The sequence below is a fragment of the Pinus tabuliformis genome, chromosome 5_2 (genome assembly GCF_031772625.1).
Source record: "Pinus tabuliformis cultivar Carrire ecotype Pingquan chromosome 5_2, CPIR1, whole genome shotgun sequence".
Classification (NCBI taxonomy): Eukaryota; Viridiplantae; Streptophyta; class Pinopsida; order Pinales; family Pinaceae; genus Pinus; species Pinus tabuliformis.
The window spans coordinates 879,262,790-879,284,298 of record NC_142306.1 but is presented as its reverse complement, the minus strand read 5'-3'; the positions used below and the strand labels follow the sequence as shown (position 1 = coordinate 879,284,298).

Sequence of the window (21,509 nt, the reverse complement as noted above, 5' to 3'; positions counted from 1 at the left end):
GTCATCTCTTATCCTCCTTATGGAATTGATCTGTTTCCTGGCATTTAAATGTGCATGGAAATATCTGGTATTTTTATCTCCATCTTTTATCCATGTTGCCTTGCTATTCATGTGGATGTCTTCTTCCCATGAATGGAGAATTTCCCTTATCATACACTCCAATTCAATGATCCTATGTCGATATTCCTCTGAGAAGAATAATGGATCCTGAGGATCATTGAAATAACATAGGAAAATGTCAATCTCCCTAAGAGATTTAGTTTCTCCCTCCTTCATCCCCCCAATCCATTCCTTAGCGGCCCTTTTCCTCGATCTAAGTGTTGGGCCTCCAAATTAGACATAAGTTAGCCTTTCTTAGGCACTTGAAGGCTATATTAAACCTCTCCTTATACACTTAATAATGTTTTTTAGCTTTAATATGTTCATTAGGAAGGTTTAGAGATAATTGCATATTTGTGCCTAATATTATTTATTTTTAAAGAATATTGTGAGAATATTGGGCAGATTATGAAGATTTAGAGGAAGAGATAATCTAGGGACTTGCTCCCTACTACAGGAGGATCAATATTGGATAATAAATCAACAATATATTATGAAATTATTGCACAAATTCTGGAGCTCCAATGATTGAGAAAATCTAGGAATGTGTTCCCTGTCATTTAATGCAGATTCCTAGTGTTGGGAACCAGATCCACTATTTGAGGGATTTTGGAGGGGAAAGCTTCCTCCTTTCAAGGAGAATGTTTCCTCATCATTTTGTATAAGTACCAATTCAAATTTTCCTCTAGGGGTTGGTTTTTCTTAGTCTTCTTGTGGAGAAAACTTGTATTTTTGCAGCTCCACTTTCATTTCTAGTAGGGATGTACTTAGATTGATTCAAATAATGAATATTGGTGCCATTTTTAGCTTCTAAAGATTTTTCTCCTTCATAGGACTCTAGTTTTCCTTGGGCTTGGCCATCCCAGGAGCCTCAAAGCCTTTTTGTATAATTTACTTTTCTTCTTTTCACTTCTTATTCACATGCATCTCTTGTTCTTGTTTTTCCTATTTCTGCATTTAGTATTGATGATTTCTTGTTGTAGGATTGGGTTAAATGGTTGAAGTGAGTTCTTTTGCAAGATCACAAACATGATTTCATCCTTGGAACAACTTTGAAAGTTCATAGTAATCATTGAGCTACTTGGATTAGTTTTCTTATTCACAAATCTAAAATATTCTCGAAGTGTCTTGTAGCAAATAGTAGTAATTTTATGCTATTGTTTAGAACATGATAATGAGCTTCATTTAAGTTTATTCAACTTGAATTAGATCATAAAAACATTAAAGTTAATAAATAATTTTACCCCATTGCATTTTCACTTGATTAGGTTAGTCATTTGATAGGTTAACTAACTCACTAGTTCTCAAATTTCTAGATTTTAGACTAGTAATTTTCTGCTATTTTTTAGCATGTGTTAACAGGGGTATTTCTAAGTGATTCCACTTGGAATGGAGACCTAAGACATCCTATTCAATAAAAAAAATTGTCCCATCCCATTTGGATTTGATTTACTTGGTCATTCGATGAATTATATCTTCCTATAGAAAACCTGTAACTTCTTGGAGAAAACACTGTAACTTCCTGTAGCACTCCACCAACACCTGTAAACTTGACCATATTTTCTTAAAAATCTTGGTTTTTGTCTCTTAGGGTTGAATCATAACCCCTAGGCTCTAAATCCGTAATTGAGGAAGAATAAAACACCAATTAGGACATGCCTTTTAAAAAAGTAGATTAGGCCTATTTATTTGAATTCATGCTCTTAGGATTTCAATTATAAATTGTTGTTCTTGCCTAGGATAATTTTTTTTTTAAGTAATATTTCCATTTATGCAATTAGTTTAGTATTCGATTTCATTAAATTCACTCCAGTACATCATGACAATGAAAGAAGGACACATTGTATGCTACACATATAATGCTGATACCTCTTAAGTTTGTACGAACCCCGAGTTGATAATTAAAGTTGATAGCTAAAGTTGGTAGCCTTGGGAGTTGCAACATTCTTGTTGCAATACTGAGGCTCATCAACTTTTGGCATCGTTTCTGAGAAGGTGTTAAAGTATACATTGTTTTCTTACCTAGTTGATTCATTTCTTTTACTTTTTTCAAAAACAAAAAGGATTTGCATTAGGCATATTTCATTTCAAAACTAAAAATTTGCATTGCATTAGCATTCTTATTCAAAGAAAAAAATAAAATACTTCTCCAACACCAACCCCCCCCCCCCATTTGATCACGTGGTGCAGTAAGAACCACATTACCATCCACTTTTTCATGTAGAAGAAGAAGAGGTGGTAGAGAAGGTAGAAGAAATGGATGGAGATGATGACAATGAAGAAGATCCTATTGGATTTCCCATTCAAGATACTGATATCAATGTGCATATGATGAACATCCCTTCATCTTTCCTTCCCAACTTCCATGGTATGAGGTTAGAGGATCCATAAACCTTTCTCTTTGAATTTGAAATTGTTTGTAGATCTTATGTTTACTTATTAAACATTCAAAAGTTGAGATCGTTTTCGGAAACATTGGACGATAGAGCTCTTAAATGGTTCATGAGTTTAGAGACTAATTCAATAATATCATGGAATGATATGCAAAAAATATTTCTAGAAAAATATAAAGATCACGATCTTAAAGAAGGAATATTTAGAATGATTCAAAAAGAAGATGAGAGCCTTGAGGATCTAATAGAGAGGTTCATATATAACGTTAAGAGGGAAAAATTACATCATCTATGATCTGACACACTAAAAACCCTCTTACTTATAACAATTAGGGATGAGTGGATTGATCTCCTTGATCTCATGAGTAAAGGTGATGTATACCAATTATCATTTAAAAAAAATTGTGAAACATGCAAACACATATCAAGAGGAAGGGAAAGAGTAAGTAAATCAACATCATTATTGGTAAGTCAAGCTGAACTTGGAAATTTGCTTGATAACTTTAAAACATAAATTCTTAGCAATCTAAGTGAACAATTAGAAATGTTAAGAATGGAAAATGAGCAAAAATAAGATGTTGATATTTGTGTTGTGCATGCAGAATCACATACTATTAAATATTGTCCATCACTGCCAAGGTTGAAGGAATTTTACCAAGAAGACAATGGAGCAAGTCAATTACCAAAGCAACTATGTTATGTAGCTCCAAGAGGACCATGGAAGCCTAGTCAATCTAGTATGATGCAAGAACCTAATTCATAATTTAAAGGCTATGCACATCCATCTCAAAGTAATTGGAACACACCCTTTTCTTGGAAACCTTGGCCATCTCAACCCTAAAACCAATCTTGGAAACAATATTGGCACAGACCTTATGAGAGAAATCCACAATATCCTGAATATTTTCCTTAATATCCTCCATACCTAACTCCATGCTATCCCTACCCCACATCCACCCCAACCACAACCCCAACCACATCCATCTCAAACATCCACTCCCACTCAACTACTTGTACCACCATTTCCAAACCCACACAAGGAAGTAGCTCAACCCACTTACAATGCTAAGATACAACATTTCCAAATATATCATCTTGATATAAATGGTATTCATCTTAGCTTAGGAAGAGTATTGCAAAAAACAGATTCTCTTGTTGTCATTGAAGGACAACATTCAGAATGGGCTGCACTTGATGAAGAGTAGACATCAAAATCATAGATTGAGGAAGTTACATCATGTTCACCATTAGATCCTCTATGTGTTCAATAGAATAATCAACAAAAAGAAGAAGATATGAATTTCATGGAAGAAGAAGACATCTAAGATGATCAAAATCAACAAGTGGACTAGGGGCATCACAACTATATTGAAATATGGTTCTAGAAAATTGTTAAGTTGCAGCAACACACTCTTCTTCAACAATTTTTTATCTCATCTCAATCAAAGAAGTTGGTATCTCACATTCAGGTACATGTCAAAGCATATGTTTCGAGCCTACACATGATTTTATTTGTCATCTTGTTATGCATTGGAAGTATTCCTACACATGAAAATAATTTTGTTTTTTCAAGTAGAGTAGGATAAATAAAAAATACAAAAAATAAGAGGAAATATAAATAAAATATCAGGTGAAAGCCTCATTTGAGGTGCCTGAGATTGGCTCATTGATTGAAAACCTCCATGAGGCGGTCAATGGGTTGGAAAAAAGAGAAAAAATAAAAGAAAAAGAAAAGATTCTAAGTGAAAACCTCCTTTGGAGTGTGTACGCAAACCTACTAGTTGAAAGCCTCATTGAGGTAGCTAGTAGGCCTAAAAGAAAAAATGAAAAAACGAAAAGAAAAAAATTCTTTGCTCCATGTATCTCTCTCTCATGAATGCATGTTCTCTCCAACTTTTGCAAGCAACAAAGACACTTTAGCACCAAAAGGAAAAAAAATTGATCAAAAATCTAGTCAAAGGAAGTCAAACTTGAGCTTTCTCCTCCTTTGCCTAGATGCTCCAATAGGACCAAGGCCATGCCAATCCATCACCCTAATCTATTTCCACCATCCACCAATCATTCTGAAGCTTTTCCCATTCATTTTCTTTATTGTCCTAAAATGCTACAGGAGGGCTCTGTTTTGCTACAGGAAGCCAAAATACACAAAGCATAAAATTGTTTTTATCATATCTTGAAAATCGTGCATCCATTTTCTAATCTATTTCATGGGGATATGCATATGGATGATGGTAACATGCTCAAGTAATTTCAGCAACTTCTGATGCACAAGTTTCGAGAAATCAACCTCCATCACCTACAACCATTTTTAATTTTATCGATATTCGTGCATCCATTGGCCAAAATTCTTTATGGGGAGGTGCATAAGGATGATGGAAACATGCTCAGAAAATTTCAAGTTACACTAGTCTACCGTTTGGGAGATATGCATAAAATAAATTTTCTACAAGAAGTTGTCCTGAAATGTTACAGGAAGCTCTGAATTGCTACAGGATGGTCGATAAGAAGCTATAGGAGGCAGATCTGATTGGAGAAAGGGTTCAAAAGGTCATATTTTCTTTAGGGAGGTTGAGAGAGGTCCCCCAACACCACTTTCATCACTCATCCACTCCATTTCACCTAAACTTGCTCAAAATGTTCACTATGTCCTACCTAAAACACACACACAGAATTGTTCTCCATTTTTCCATTATTTACATTACCTCCTTATGACTCCAACCCTGTTTACATGGATTTTCATCATTCCCCTCAACACCACCATGCTAACTGAAGACCAGAAGAAACTCCTCTTGCAACAACCTATGCATTCAAAACAAATCTATGATATTTTTTTCTCCCCACCAACAGGAAGCATGAGGGAGCAATGTATGCACCCAAGAAGGGAGTCATCACCCTTAGAAAAGAACTCTACCAACAGATGCAACCCATTCATGAGATGAATACCTACACACACACACACAGGAACATCACCAGTCAAGGTGCAATTCAGTTCAGAAGACATGCACACCAACCTTACTTCTATTTAGAAATAATATATGATCAGCTACAACACTCACATCAAGATCATATCAGGAGTAGAGCAACAAAATCAACAAGAAAATCTAGAATACCCCAACAAATTATCACATGCAACTTCAAGATCATTAGTAGTAACTTCAGGACCACCAAAGGAAACTTTAAGATTCATAACAACAACCTCAATATCACCTACAAAAGCATATCAAGGGTAAGGCTCAGGGATGCAATCCTTTAAATATTTCCTACGAACTTATTTTAGCTTGAAAAACATTGCAAGTGTATGAAGGAAAAGGTTTTTATAGCCAAGATTAGTAGCAGAGCAACCTTAGCCTTATATAGCAATTAACTTCAGTTTTCCACCAAGACACCTGCAGATGGGGGATAGGACAAGACAAAAGTGAAGAGGACTTGAGAAAGTGGGATGTAATCATTTAGTCATGATGGAAGAGAAGTAGTGCGAAGGGGTAGGTGAGGTCCAACTCAGTTAACTCAAATCACTTGGAGTTTATTTTGCATGCAATGAAAAAATAGAGAAAAATAATGAAAAAATAAAAATAATGAAAAAAAATCAACAAAAAAAGGAAAGAAATAAAAGGTGGACCCACCACCTCTTTGCATGCAAGTATTAGTTTCTACAGGATTTAGGTTGTGTGAAGCTCATGTACTCACCACTCTCCATCATCCCAATAGCTCAAAAACCAAATTTCAACCCCTCTCTAGATTGCTAAAGGAAGATTGTAATTGCTACAAGAAGATCTTGTAGCACTATAGGAGGGCTCCGAAAAGCTACAAGAAGCTACAAGAAAGCTGAGAAACTGCTACAGGAAAGAACATAAGTGCAATATGAGTACCAATAGTGCTACAAGAGTACCAACAATACTACATGAGAGCTCCTTGATAAAAATTTTGTTACTGGGGTGTTGAACAATGATTAATTAATTTCCAAAAGGTAAAAAGAAACACAATAGAGATGCAAAGGATTTGCTGCAAGAAGTTTGGGTTGCATAATGGTAAATTCTCCAAGGGTGAAAGGTATCCAAGTTAGTAGAATGGTCATCACCTAATTCCTTTCTTTTGCTTTAGGTTATTCACCATCATTTATCCCTCTATAAGAATAAATATCTCTATGTTAAGTGTTTTCAATGAGAAAATGATGGATAGTATGGTGTGTCATGGCTAAGAATCCAAAAATTCACTCCTGCAATTGAAGTGCTTACCATTTTCTAAAATTGCAACCAGATGGGATTCTTTGAAAAGGTAAGGGGGTATGATGATGAGATTGCACTTGAGTTTGCAGTAAATTTACAAGATCCAAGTGGCCAAAAATATGAACCAAAAGTAAGGTGTTTCCCTCAAAAATAGAACTCATTACAGTTGAAGAATCACCTGAGAGAAAGAAGCAACCTCAACCTACATTAGGGCTTCCTTGGGAAACTGAGATAAGAAAGAAATGCAAATAGAAGAGTATCAATAAGAGAATAAGAAGGAGCAACACATGGACCAACAAACAAATAATGAAACAGGCCAGCATACATGAAGAACCACATGGAAAGGAGGATGAGCAACAGTTTCAGTACGAGGGTATGATGGGCCTCCAAATTAGACATAAATTAAGGCCCATCTATCATTTCTTAGGCACTTTAAGGTTATATGAAACCTCTCCTTATACACTTAATAATGTTTTTGAGCTTTAATATGTTCATTGGGAAGGTTTAGAGATAATTGCACATTTGTGCCTAATATTTTTTATTTTTAAAGAATATTGTGAGAATATTGAGCATATTATGAAGATTTGGAGAAGGAGATAATTTAGGGACTTGCTCCCTAGTACAGGAGGATCAATATTGGATAATAAATCAACAAGATATTATGAAATTATTGCACAAATTCTAGAGCTCCAATGATTGAGAAAATCTAGGAATGTGTTCCCTGTCATTTAATGCAGATTCTAGTGTTGGGAACGAGATCCACTATTTCAGGGATTTTGGAGGGGAAAGCTTCCTCCTTTCAAGGAGAATGATTCCTCATAATTTTTTGTAAGTGCCAATTCTAATTTTCCTCTAGGGGTTGGTTTTTCTTAGTCTTCTTGTGGAGAAAACCAGTATTTTTGCAGCTCCACTTTCATTTCTAGTAGGGATGTACTTAGATTGATTCAAATAATGAAGATTGGTTCCATTTTTAGCTTCTAAAACTTGATCTCCTTCATAGAAATCTGAGTTTCCTTGGGCTTGGCCATCCCAGGATCCTTAGATCCCTTTTGTATAATTTACTTTTTTTCTTTTCACTTCTTATTCATATGCATCTCTTGTTCTTGTTTTTCCTATTTCTACATTTAGTATTGATGATTTCTTGTTGTAGGATTGGGTTAAATGGTTGGCATGAGTTTTTTCAAGATCACAAGCATTATTTCATCTTTGGAACAAATTTGAAAGGCCATAGTAATCATTGAGCTACTTGGATTAGTTTCTTATTCACAAATTTAAAATATTTTGAAAGTCCCTTGTAGCAAATAGTAGTAATTTTCTATTGTTTTTTAGAACATTCTAATGAACTTCATTTGAGTTTATTCCACTTGAATGAGATCATAAAAAAATTTAAGTTAATCAAAAAATTTAGCCGATTGCATTTTCACTTTATTTGGCTAGTCATTTGACGGGTTAATTAGCTCACTAGTTATCAAATTTCTAGATTTTAGACTAGTAATTTTTTGCTATTTTTTAGCATGTGTTAACAGGGATATTTCTGAGTGATTCCACTTGGAATGGAGACCTAAGACATCCTATTGAATAAAAAAAATATGTCCCATCCCATTTGGATTTGATTTAATTGGTCATTCTGTGAATTATATGTTCCTGGGGAAAACTTGTAACTTCCTGTAGCACTCCCCTAAAACATGTAAACTTGACCACATTTGCTAAAAAATCATGGCTTTTGTCTCTTAGGGTTGAATCATAACCCCTAGGCTCTAAATTCGTGATTGAGGAAGAGTAAAAATGAATTAGGACATGCCTTTTTAAAAAGTAGATTAGGCCTATTTATTTGAATTCATGATCTTAGGATTTCAATTACAAATTATTGTTCTTGCCTAGGATTAACTTATTTTCAAAGTAACATTTCCATTTATGCAATTAGTTTAGGATTTGATTTCATTAAATTCACTCCATTACATCATGACAGTGAAATAATGACACATTGTATGTTGCACATATAGTGTTGATACCTCTTAAGTTTGTATGAACCTCGGGTTGATAATTAAAGTTGGTAGCTTTGGGAGTTGCAACTTTCTTGTTGCAATACTGAGGTGCATCACTAAGCTTTTGGAATATGGATGTCATGTGATTATGTGGAGGAGGAAGCAATGACCAAGACCAAACATTTCAGACCAGATCCCCAAATTCATCCATTTTAAGCCATTTCAGGTTGAATTTGAAGGGTTATGATCTCTTATGTTCCCTTCGTCCCATGTTAGCATAATGGGCAAGTGATCAGAAATAAATGTTGGAATAATATAAGATCTTATATCTATCAAATGATTAACCATAGTTTGATTAACCATAAACCTGTCCATTCTTTTTGAGACACCCTCCTCACTAGTTCTCCCATTCCTCCAAGTGGGGCCAAGAGGATCTGGTGTCACATCCAATAGGGAAAAATCCTCCATCAAACCTCTAAAATAAGAAGCCATACTATCAATTCTAGACTTTTGTCCCCAAATCTCTTCCCTCCCCATCGAAAAATTAAGATCCCCCGTGATGATCATGGAACTTAATCGAAGGATTCCAGATTGTGCAACCTGGTCCCAAAATAGTCTATGCCCCACATATGGAGCATATGAATTGACAATTCAGACCCTTTGACAATTTCCCATCATGTGTCTGGTCATGATAATCCCCACACACAACAGAAATTCCTGCATCTCAATAATTTTTGGATCCCACATAACCCCTAAACCACCAGATAATCCAATAGCATCAGTTGCAACTACATGCCATGTAGGGCACACAAACAACATTGCCTCCCACGCCTTATCTCTGCAAACCATCGTTTCTTGGAAAAGGATTAGAGAGGGTTTATGAACCCAAACAATACCTCCGAGGGAGCTTAATTTTGGGGTCACTCCCAAACCCCAAATGCTAATGGAAAGAATAATAATGGAGGTACCACATGCACGGTTACATCCCCTCTAAGGACCTGAACTCCATCAAAATCAAAATAGATACATTCCCAATAGTAAAATTAGAATCAATATAAAACTAGTTATTGGGAGATCCAACCTCATCAGAAAAACCCAATTTGATCTTGTTACAAGCTGAAACCTTTTTATATTTAGGGGGTTTCTTCTTCCTATGTGTGACATTTTTATATGATTGACCTCCAGAATCCAGAGGATTATGGAAAATGGATCTTTTAATAGAAAGGGGAGCCATATTCTTAGATGAGGACAAAATAACCTCTAATTCCTTGTCAGGGGAAAATGTACTAGGGGACGAGACCATATCCAAAGGCTGAAATGGCAACCCAACTACATAGGATGACTTATTGGAAAGAGGGGAGGACCCAACTACAATCTTAGTTTGAGGGATAGGATCCTCACGACCGAATTATTTTGTGCAGTCCATAGAGGGATGGGGATAATATGACGGATCATCAGAGGATATGGGATTGACCATTACCAAAGGCCAAAATGGCATCATCGCTTCAAGGGACGACTTGTTGGACGAGGGATAAGATTATACGCTACCAATACTTTTTTATAATGTTTCAAATTTAGATGTGAATGGAGAGGGATTTGCGAAGGTTTTCTATGAGGGTCAAGGGTTTCTAGGCTTTGATAGTTTATCTGAATGGTGGTATGAGGAGGCGTTATCCAACACAACGTAGTCAGAGGATGTGGATTAAGTTGTAGACTTGGGCATGGTGAAGATGCCAAAGGTTGTTAGGTGAATTCTGGTGGCTTTGAGGACAATGATAGTTGTTCTTCATTGACGAAGATTAAGTTAAACTCCTCTTCTTTGGTGGGAGATATACATAACAAGGGGACACTGGAAAATGCATTTGTGCCTTTTGACCCCATTTTCGGCGACATTTTCTCCTCAACGAGTTTTCATGTTGGTTTGATGGTGCTGGAGCACAATATGATGGAGACAATAAGGGACGGGGTTCATCGGTGTGAAGGATGTCGTGATGCCATGGGCCCTGCGGTTCTTTTTCTCTGCTTATCTGCTAGTGCAGTTTGTTGGTTTGTATTTGGGTGGCCATGGTTGGGGCTTTACAATAATTTTGGTTCCTATCAAATCTTCTCTAAGATGACGTCTCTATCGGTGGCCTTGTGCCATTTTATTCATGGTTATTTTCAAGGCCCTAATCCTCCTCAAGTGGAGCACCTCCTTTTGTCTTTTGAATGAATAAAATGGGCCCATATTGCCACTTTCCACTTTCTATTTCATGAAATCATTTAAAAGCATGAATTTAATATTCATCTAAGGGTTTGATTATGTCAACAACCACATGGTATCTCCTCATGCACAATTTCTTCTAGATATGAAGAAAGGGTCTCAAACAGTATGTACATTGAGCAATGTAGTGCAAGCAAGAACGTGTACATGTCTCAGAAAAGCATAAATAAGACAAGATAGAGAGGTATTTCCCACATTGAACAACTGAGAGAAAGAAATGCACAATAAGGATGAAATTACAGGTTTTCAATAGGTTGAAAGGAAATTGTACAAAGAATCAATACAATCATATGGATATGTATGGCCATATGGAGCAATACAACAGTTGTACAACTTCTGCCTTTATTTTTTGTGTAGATCATATACCTCATTTTGAGATGATTATGATGACCATGCATTTGTTATTTTAGTAGCTTGTAGAGATTTCCTTGAGGTATGCAAAGCTGATTTTGAGAAGAAATTACTTATGTATCTACAAAACTCTTTTATTCTTCCACTGCTTAAATTTTCAGTTATTGTGTGATTGATGCTATGATATGAAAGTAATTTCTACATTATATTAAATTTAGCAATTTATCTATTTAACTAGGATCATATGGATAATAGTCACCTAGGTTTGAATTTTTGTAATGTACTTAAACCCAAATACCTCAAAAGGTGAAATATGCCTCCAAATATGTGAAAATGTTTCCTTGTCCCCAAAAATTTCTACTTGAGGGGGAAACACACCTTCAAATACACATAATCTCTTCCATTAGGGTTATTTATCACCCCTTCTTACTTGCAACATCCCCCAAGCACCTCCTTGAAGAGGGTGTCCAACCTCAAGACTCAAGTGGGCCTTTGACCAAACCCATGTGTAACTTAGTGCCACATGGAATGATCTCAAGTTGGGTGTTCATCTTGTAAAGCTTCCTTTTTTCTCAGATCCTTCATCCACATGGTCTTACACCCTAGTTTTAACCTAAGAACAAGGATATCAATAAATGACATGAAAATAGAGAATGTAATAAATGTAACCATTCCTCCAATTACATGTAAAACATGCCCGAATGGATCCTCATAGTGAAATGTATCTCTGGAAGAACCTTCATCAAACCAACCATACACCTTCTATATTCCTGTTCTTCCCTTGGATGATGAATAGGTCTCAAGCTTGATGGATTTCAAATGAAAATATCGTCCCAAATTGGTGGATATGGGGCTACTAGTGCTAACCTTTGATATATGCAAAGAATGCAATCTGCATGAATGAGATGCTTGCTCCTAGATGGAATATTGTAAGTGTTCAACCATTTTGATCCACTACGGATTCTGTGAAATTATATAGAACCAATATATTTTTAATTATGAAGAGTTTTTATGCAACCATGCATTACATCAACTAGTTTTATGGAACCATGTTGGCCTTCAGAATGCATGAAACACCACGAATCTAGGCCTTACTGTGTTGAAGTGTCGTAACATATTTACACAAGGATATTGGTATTGGAAAAGATTTGGTGCTTTGTTGGTATTTTCATTACTCTTCAATGTGTGATGTTGCTTAACTTTGCTCTTGCATATCTAAATCACGATTTTCTTAACTAAACACATACCTGCCATTCTCTTTTTATTTATTTCTATTTTATCAAATCAATTCCAATATGAAATGATATGGGATTTGTTTATGCGTAGCTCTTGGGAAACCTCAAGCCGTTATTTCTGAAGAAGCTAATGAAGAAATGCAATCCCAATAGAATGGTGCATAGTAAGGTCTCAATACAAGACAAGGTTAAGAAGAGGATCTTTCTCATGTTCTTTGTCTTCTGCAAATGACAATAATACTTGTAAGAAAATTTTTAACCATCTCTTTCTCAAATTTTGTTGAATATATTGAACTATAAAGGAACTAGATTTTAGGTGATTCCATGATTTTCAATTATATAAAAAAAAATCAATGGTTATGCAACCGAAATGCAAATCAGACAAATGAGCATTCGACCAACTAATCTAGCAGGGAATAATGAGTTGGAATTGGAGGATGCAACATGTGTTGTTCCAAAGCGAGGAATGATTTTTCCATTTCAACCACTAGCCATGTCTTTTGAAAATTTCAAATACTTTGTTGACATGCCCCTTGTATGGAACTTGACCCTTGAGACTGATATATTATGTGATCCAACTATTGCCATTTTTTGTGGATTCTCGTACTTGATGGATTTGGCTGACTAATTTTGGATTCGTTTGTAGGAATTGAGGGAATGAGTGACTAAAGATCAACTTCAATTACTATGTTACAGGTGCATTCATACTTGGTGTTCTTATGACATTTATGGGGGTTACTAGTGTAGGGAAGACAACTCTCATGGATGTCTTAGCTGGAAGGAAGATTGGAGGATATATTGAGGGTGATATCTAGATATATGGATTTCCCAAAAAACAGGAAACCTTTTCTCAGATTTTCGATAACTGTGAGTAGAATGACATACATTCTCCACATGTCACTGTCTGGGAATCATTGATATATTTTTTTGTTTCTCTGTATTTTGAAGGACGTTGACAAAGAAACCAAAGTTGTAAGTCTACAAAACTAATCAATTTCTCTTATGACATGGTGCCAAATTCTCATGTTGTTGACTTGCAAAAGATACCAATTTGTAGGCCTTTGTTGATGAAGTCATGGAACTTGTAGAATTAGACAATTTAAGGGATGCACTAGTAGGCCTGCCTAGTGTGACTTGATTGTCAACAGAACAAAGGAAAAGGCTAACAATAGTTGTTGAGCTTGTTTCAAATCCTTCTATAATTTTCATGGATGAGCCCACTTATATTTTGGATGCCATAGTAGCTGCAATTGTGATGTAAATTGTTTGTAATACAATAGATACTGTAAGGACGGTTATATGTACCATTCATCAGCCTAACATTGACATATTTGAAGGTTTTTATGAGATAAAGCAATGTCTAGAGTATATGATAACTTATATTGTTTATTTTAGAGTGGTGATTTTTGAATTACTATAATGGGTTCAATTATTGTTGATGAAAAGATGAGGGAATGTCATTCACTTCAGGCCACTAGGCCATAATTCTCGCAAGATTGTTGAATATTTTTAGGTAAGCACTTTGCATAGTCCTGTAGCTAGAAAAGGAATGGTTTTAACAAAAGTCTGTCAATTTAATGTCTAAATGTGAGTTAATTTTCTTACTTTAACCATGCAAACTACAGGCTATTCAAGGAGTAGCAAAGATCAAAGAAAATACAACCCAATTACATGGATGTTGGAAGTTAGTTCTATTGTTGTCAAACATTGTCTAGGGATAGACTTTGCAGAGAATTACAAAAACTATTCCCTCCACAAGTAGGCATTCAAGTTGCTAATGTTTTGGCACTAGAATCCTTTCGTTATCATGATAACGAGTCTACAAGATACTAAGATATCCAATTCAAAGTCACATTTTAAGATTTTATTATTTTTCTTGGACATGAAGGCAGAATAGAACCTTCGATAAAGAGCTCAACTCAAGATCTATACTTCACTACCCAATACTCATAATCATTCTTTGGACAATTCACGTCCTATCTATGGAAGTAGTGGTGGACTTACTAACAAAGTATTGATTATAATGTTGTTAGATACTTCTTCACACCTACCTGTTCTTTTCTCTTTGAAACTATCTTTTGGAAAGTCAACACAAAGTAGTATGTAGTTGAAAATATCTTGTATGACAGATTACTGCCCAAAATATTTTGTTTGGATAGACAGATCATCAAAATGTGTGATGTTCTCATTTTGTATGATATAAACTCTTCTTAGATACTAATGAATAGATTACTGCATATCAGGGGCATGAAAAATGATCTCTTTATCATTGTTGGGGCTTTGTATGGAGTAGTTATATTCTTAGGAGTCAACAACTTTCAAATGTGCAACCTTTGGTTGCAGTAGAAAGAATTATGTTCTACAGTGAAAGGGGTGCAAGAATGTACTCTACATTGCCCTATTCTTTGGCTCAGGTTAGTCCTACATCATTATTTCATTTTATTCTAGACATTCAAATTCTCCATGTGCCAAATATTGGCCAAGTATAGTATGGGCCTATAAAATTTCCCACCCAAAAATAAACTTTGGGTTTCAAATCCTTGAGTTAATATGCCTGCACTTTCTTACTAGCTCATAAGTATTGCCTGATGCTAAGGGCACCCTGAGATTTGTGGATGTACCTTTCCTAGTTTGGAAAGGTCTTGAAAGGTGCACGACTACACGAAAGGGTAGTGTAAGACATTTTTTAAGTCTTAAACATTAAAATTGTCTTAAAAAAATATCTCAAACCAAGTGAAATACAATTGTCATAAGAAAAAATGTAGTAAACTAAGTGAAATACAATTGTCTTAAAAAAAAATTGGTGGAAGACGTTTTATTAAGGGAGTTGCTCTGGCACCAAAAAAATATCAAACACATGTTATATCAGTAGAGAGGTCTTTGTTCACATTTTCCCCAATCATTCCCTTGTAAGGGGGATTCTATCCTTTCCTTCGTTCTCTATGATGAACCAATGGAGGGTTGTATGGAAACATAAGCCGATTTCTTATGCCATTTTCAACCCATCGTATATGAGCCCTAAGGTTAAGAAAGAGCCCGAGATATGGTGTGAGATTTTTACAGTGAAACTAGAGAGATACTAACTGAGCATTCAACAATGGTGGCAGTGGATTCCATTCAATGCTTCAGTCGTAAGGCATTCGAGTCCATTCTTCTATTGCGATGCCACGACTTTGCTAGTGTGCATATGAGAATCAGAGTGAAGGAGGGCACACTTGCATATCTATGTCATTAGGCATATCATTTCACTAGCATGAATATGAGAATCAGAGTGAAAGGAGGGCACACTTGCAAATCTATGCCATTAGGCAGAGTATTGCGAAGGTCCTAGTTTCCTTCTACCAAAAATATGTGGACGATCATTCGAAGAAGGATATAAAGGATATCCTCGTCATGTATGACAGGACTTTGCTGGTGACTGATCCAAGGCATTGTGAGCCCAAGAAGTTCAGAGGTCATGGTGCTCGTGCTCGTTTCCAGAACTCCTACCGTTGAAGTCCTACATGTCATGGTATTTTTGTTAGGGTTGTTGAGTTAGTTTTTTATATTATGGAATTCAACTTGATTATTTTCATTTAAGGTCATCATAAAGTTTAGGGTTTTGGGATATTTTCATGTTTGTTGTAACTTTTGCAAGCATACCAGGTTTTGAACTTATGAGAGCCGAAATAAATGCTTAGTTTTGTTTGAAAAAAAATCCTGATGCCATTTTCATGACCTAGAAAGGGATTTGTGGATCTGGAAGAAAAGGGGGAGATAGATGGGTTCTAGGCAGGGGTATGTTGATTATCAATGGAGAAAAATGTAAGGAAAAGTTTTGGCCTAATGCTGTAACCATGTATCCAGACTGTTTTACTCACAAAAATGCCCATGAAAGTGAAAAATATCACTATAGGCACCCCTTAGAAGAGGGGTAACCAGTTCCATAAGAATTCATGACATCCACTGTTGGCATGAGAAACCTTCTAAATGTTATAACTTATGTTGTCTCTAGGAACAAAATCTCAAAGATAACCATAACATGAAACTTTCATGTAGGTAGATTGAATCCCATATAACTACATGCAAGAGTCCAAGTCATATATCGATAGCTTTAACTAGGTTATTCCTTAGAACTAAAAGAAATCTTTGCATGCCTGCATTTTGTGAAGATTTGCTACTAACATGGTTGGTTGAAAAACAAATTGTCCCTAATGATTTACCTATGCTGTCATTGAGATCAAGATATTATTGTTTGAAGGCCCCATAAGGCTTTCTACCTAATTTTCATTGGACTTAGCCAATATTTCCCATTTGACATAATTTGCATAAATAGATTATGTTGAAAATTAGGTGATGCATGTGGTAGTAATACATACATTTTCCCAGTGGGCTTTAGTTGATCCTGTAGAAAGTTGATCCTACCATACTCCATCATGGTATATTTAGAGTTAGGGTCCATGATTCCATGCACATGTTGTTTCCCAAGACATGATTCCAACAAAGTCCACATTCACCTTGTGACTAGTTTGGCAATACCTGTGACCATGTTGCTCAACCTTGCCAAGTTCCTTGCACCAAGATGTTGGCATCATGACAGTTAATTCAATGAATTGTTGAATCACAACAATATCATCAATTCATAGGATTTCCAAGGTTAATTGAATGCACATCCAGCCTCATTATTTGACTGGGAATTCTAGTGATTAGTTCATTATTCAATGAGAGTCAACTTTCCCTCAAATCATTGGTGTAATTGTGTGGAAATTTCAGACCATTTTCATTGGTGACAATCATCTGTATTGGGCTCTAACTCATTGTTTTGTTGCTTGGTGTAATTCCCTCACACTTCCAGTGTTTCATCCATTCATGGTATGTTGGTTATGGTATATTCATCCAGGTAATTTCTATAAACTATATTACGACACTAAAATCATTTGGATGGTTTGCTGACTAGTGCAAATATCGTTTTAGTGATCTCCTACTTATAAATTTGCTTAAATATTAAATGTACAACTCATACATATTCTTGTGGGATTTACTGTTGTGGGAAAATCTTGTGCTCTATTTCCCAAGCTAATAATCAATTGTGGGAAAATCTTGTGCTCTATTTCCCAAGCTAATAATCAGTTTACTATGTTTCCCAAGCTAATAATCAATGCACCATTGTGTACTTTTGGCATAAAATACCAAGGCATGTGCATGGTAACTCATGAACAACCATTCATATTTGAATCTATGGAGCTAAATTTGTAAATTATCATGGTTCTCTGTGTTGTCACAACAGATTTTGGGAGTTGCAAATTCGTAAACAGAGGCCTATTTATCTAGTTGGCATTGTAAGCACTCAAATATTGAACCCAAATTGGAAGGTAGATTTCTCATGCAATTGTCATATGGAATTAGAGTGCATTGGCATTGGTGGTTAGCATTGGTCTTGGCTTTCCATAGTAAGAAAAACAAGCCTTGAAAACAATAACAAAACATTTCTTTACAATAGGTAGGTTTGGTAGTTTCCAAATATGAGATGGCCAAACATGTCTCTGGTAAATTGATTCTATGCAAAATTCTAGAATTTCTATAAGGAACTACTACACATGAGGGTCATTTAAGACATTTGTTTAAGACAAAATACATTTTTCGTCTTAAACCTTTCCGCAAAAAACACGCCCTCATATTATTTAATATTAAATTATATGCCATTTAATTTAAGACATATTTTAAGAAAAATCAACATTTCATCTTAAACCTTCCCCCAAAATACACAAACTCATGGGTCTCATATTAGTCACAGGAAGTTTGAGCATCCCAGGCATGGCTCTTTGGGCTTTCTCCCTCACAAGAGGAAAAGTGAAAGTCATTCCCCTGGGATGACCCATCGAAGCCTTGCAAGCTGATGACCTTCTTGGGCTAGAAGGCTAGCATGACCCACATTGTCAGAGAGGTCGAGAAGCCCAGATCCAAGCTTTGCAAGAAGGAGATATGTGAAGCCATAACAATAATCGAGACCTCGCCATTGGTGATCGTGGGCATGATCAATATTATAAAAACTCCTCGACGACTTCAAACCCTTAACACAATTTGGGCTCAGACTTGTGAAGCCGTAATAGTAATCGAGACCTTGCTAATGTTGAACATGGGTGTGGTCATTATATAATGAATCCTAGAGGGATTCGAACCCTTAACACAATTTGGGATTAACACCTCAAAAGGAGGTGTGAAAGCAATTTTACAAGAACTGGTACAGGGCCAAGAAAAAGGCTTTCACTAAATATGCCAATAAGTATGACTCTTAGGAGGGTAAGAAGGAAATCTAGGGCGAGTTCGAGAAAATGAAGAAGTATGCTACCATCATCAGGGTTCTAGTGCACACCCAGATTAAGAATATGAAAGGATTGAAGCATAAAATGGCTCACCTAATGGAAATCCAAGTAAACGGGGGAACAATTCCCTAGAAGGTAGATTTTGCATATAACTTCTTTGAAAAATGGGTTCTGACTGATGCTCTTTTTCAGAAAGATGAAATTATTGACATTATTGATGTAATTAAGGGAAAATGGAATGAAGGTGTTGTAACCAGGTGGGGTGTTACAATACTACCTCGTAAAACTCACAGGGGTTTGCGAAAGGTTGCTTGTATTGGTGCTTGGAATCTAGCTAGGGTTTCATTTACTATTTCCAATGTTGGTCAGAATGGGTACCATCATTGTATTGAGATGACTAAGAAGATCTATAAGGGTGGAAATAAATATCAAGAATCTCACAGTGCAATGACTGAATTTGATAGGAATGAAAAGGATATAACACCAATAGGTGGGTTTCCTCACTACGGTATTGTAAAAGATGATTACATTATGATCAGAGGATGTTGTATGGGCACCAAGAAGCGGGTTGTTACTTTATGACAGTCATTTTTGAAACATATCTTGCATACTGCCTCGGAGAAAATCAAGTTGAAATTCATTGATACATCCTCTAAGTTTGGACATGGGAGGTTACAGGAAATCTAGGAGAAGGCCAAGATTTTTGGTAAATTGAAGGCTTATGTATGCTAATTTCTTCAAACCTCCGAGAGAAAATTGAAACAGTGGATCATTGATTTATGCTCTACCTTGCAAAATGTTTCGTCTTCAAACCTCTTGTAACAACAATGGTAAAGGTAAGTCAATGGCCATGGATCCTGTGCTTAGTCTTCACTTCCATTGCCATATTAGTGAGTTCCTCGAGGTTTTAACACCTTCCATGAAATATAGGTTTTGGAATGAGGTCAGGGTCATATGGAGAGAGATACATGGGGGAGCTGAGTGGAGCCATGATATTGGTTGTAGCTTGCAGAGATGGGGAATTCTTGCTGAGTTCCAGACCCTTTATTTATTGTAGGGAAACGAGACCATTATGTATGGCCAGATCTTAGGATGGTAAGTTCGATTAATCTCAGACCCTATAACAGACCATGTATGCTGTTATGAATTGTCGGATATGTGGAGGCAAATGATGTGTGATGTGATTTGGCTTCCTCAATGCCATAATTTGTAAGCAGAATTTGGGTGGAAAAATGGACAAACTTAGTTTATTTTTAGCTGCTTATTTTAAATAATGATGTAGAGTGTGAATATTTTGGATTCCTTTGTCTAAATTGAAACATGAGAGGAATTTTGTTCAATTTGAGACTGCATTTTTGTCGAAATTGATTTAAAACTTGGGATTGATGAGTCAAAACTTATGAAAAGAGGCAAAATTGGATTTTATTTTGTCAAAATTGACGTTTAGTAGGTGCCATACATCTTAACAAAAATAAAAATTGTAGAAAAAAATTATAAATTAGACAGGGAAAAGCTTTCTGAAGCATTTTTATCGTAATCTTAGCTAGACATCGCAGTTTGTCAAGGCAAATTTAGGAAAATTGAAGGAGCCAAGAGATTTTTAGTGCCATTCTTTATTTTTATGTGATAATGTGCAGAACTAGGGTTTTGTATACTTATCTTTGCTTACGAAAGAGAGCCAATGAACTCTGGTGGTCTTGCGGCTTTTTGGGATCCTAAGGTCATGAATTTTCTTGCCTATAAATCCTTTGCAGGTATCCTTCTATCTGGTTTCATCAGGGGCTCGAAGGACAAATTTAATATTCTTAATACATATGCGCCATATTCTTCCAGAAGATACTTCTAGGATAAATTGGAATCCTACGGCTTGTTAAAGATGGGATCCCTTATTTTGGTAGGGGATTTGAACCTCACCATTGAAGATAATGTGGTACTTCAACGATATTTTTGGTAAGAACCACTTAGTGTATATTTTGTTGACTCCCTTTATTTTGACCTGGAGAAATGGTTGGGCTAGGATTAGCGACTTATCTGGGGTCTCCGGGCTCAAGCCAGAGCTACAAGATAGCGAATCAAATTACGGTCGCGGGGAACCTAGCAGGTCTTGGTGAGGGCCTTGTATTTGCTGACAAAGTTGGGTTGGATGTGTTTGAGTACTTGTCTCTTTCCCATGGAGCACCAAAGTCGAAGGTGATGGAACATCTGTTTGTAGAGAGGCTTATCTGACAAGATTTTTTTCCTGAGATTTTTGCATATTATATGGTTAACGATATAGGTATGGAATTGTAGGGCGCTAATAAAATGGGGATTTCTCTGCCCAAGAATGTCATGTATCACCAACTTTATCTATCTATGAAGGCTAATGGAGATGGGCGGTTGGGTTTTCATGCGTTTATTATTGCCACTGAGAGGCTTGGTAACCATTCTTTGTCAGTCACGCCACTCTCAATCTGACATTGTAACTATCATGCCATGCACTACAAAATGGAGGGTTCTCGTAGCCCTTGCTCCATCCAACGTCTCCATGATTTTCAACAGCCACGAAAAGGGTTAATATTTTCACAATATGGCCAGAACTGAAATTATGACTATTTGTTGCATGTTGAGGTATGGAACCTGAACTAAAATTAGGGTTTTATGTCTTAATTATACTTC

At 36.1% G+C, this 21,509-nt stretch overlaps 2 pseudogenes; both read left to right on the top strand.

Moving 5' to 3' along the window:
- Nucleotides 1-19,586, top strand: part of LOC149162112 (large ribosomal subunit protein uL3 pseudogene) — a 54,563-nt pseudogene extending 34,977 nt beyond the window's left edge.
- A 1,272-nt stretch (nucleotides 19,587-20,858) lies between these two features.
- Nucleotides 20,859-21,308, top strand: LOC149162111 (putative 3-hydroxyisobutyrate dehydrogenase-like 1, mitochondrial pseudogene; annotated as a pseudogene).
- The last annotated feature ends 201 nt before the right edge of the window (nucleotides 21,309-21,509 follow it).